The sequence below is a fragment of the Myotis brandtii genome, unplaced genomic scaffold (assembly GCF_000412655.1).
Source record: "Myotis brandtii unplaced genomic scaffold, ASM41265v1 scaffold601, whole genome shotgun sequence".
NCBI classification, from domain to species: Eukaryota; Metazoa; Chordata; class Mammalia; order Chiroptera; family Vespertilionidae; genus Myotis; species Myotis brandtii.
The window spans coordinates 1928335-1929699 of NW_005370276.1; positions in this window are offsets into that span (position 1 = coordinate 1928335).

Sequence of the window (1365 nt, forward strand, 5' to 3'; positions counted from 1 at the left end):
GGCGGCCCGGCAAAGGTGGGGGGGTGGGGGGGAAGGAGGGAGCGGGACGTGGAAGTCGTCCCTTTAGCTCGCCCTCCCTCCCCGAGTCCCACGCTGTTTATTGACTTGGGGGATGAGATTCACGTGTGGTAGAGGCTTGTCATGATCGTAGTTATTTTTAAAAGCTGAACTAAAAAGCTGGGTACGTGTGGCAGGTTGGCGAGCAGGGGGGAGACGGAGGGAAGAGGTCTGTACCCTTTGGAAAAGACCCTCGCCCCCTCCCCCCGCACCGTTCGTCTTCCGTGAGGGTCTGGGGAATGGGAGGTGGGGGGACTTTTTTTTTTTTTTAAAGAAGTTAAAACCCTTTGGCAATATAATCAGTCCCCACCCCCATACCCTGGTGTCTGGGGCCCCTAGCCCTTTGCCCCGCCCCGCTCCCCGCAGAACCTGCCCCACCCCTCACCCCAGATTCGCCAGGGTTTAGGGTCCGAGGGAAAGATGGGGGGGACTCAAAGTGCCCCTTGCATAGGAATCGTTGCATCAAGAATCGTGCTCAGTGACACCCCCCCAACCCTCGGGCGGGGTTCCTGAGGCTGTGGGAGCACAGGGAGGAAGGTTGCTAATTCTGCGGGCCCCCAGCTCCGAAAGGGGGGTTCTCTAAGGATTCTGGGGCCGGTGTGGCCTCCAGGCGTGGGGGAGGTAGCGCATCCTTGAGCCAGGATGGGGTGTGAGGAGTGCTTTTTCAACCCGCGGGCGGGGCGGGGACCGCGGGGGACGGTGGGCTGGGGTCCCCGCCCAGGTGGGTAGGTTGTTTCCTAAGCCTCGATGTCCCAGTGTCCATCCGTCCGTCCGTCCGTCCGGCACAGCCTCTGGATGGAGACACTCAATTTGAACAAACGGCGTCCGCGCAACACAACCTGGACTTACTTACTGGCCTGTGAGCGAAGCGCCCCAAAGGGCAGACCCTCTCGGGGAAGACACAGCTCCCGGGTGTCTGTCCTCGCACTGCCTGGACCTCAGCACGTCAGAGGCACGTACACGACCCTCTGGGAAGCACTGGTGTCCGTGAAGGGGGTACCATTCAAGGGAAGACATTTGGGGGGGGGGTTGGGCCTAAGAAACGGGGTGCCCTGCAAAGATCAGGTTCCCTGGAATTGCAGACAGGCCGGGCCGGTCTTGGAAATCCTAGCGGCAGGGGAACCTGAGGTGGATGTCTGGTGGCAGAGATCTGGGGGTGTCTGGTGGGGTGGAGGCCTGAGGATTTGGGGTGTCCTGGAAGGTTCTGGAGCATCCCAAAGGCTGAGAGTGAGCTGCAGGCTGGGGCGCCCCTTGGAGGACTGGGGCGCCGGGATGCACTCCAGGGAGTGGCTGGCGGCGGGGCTTGGT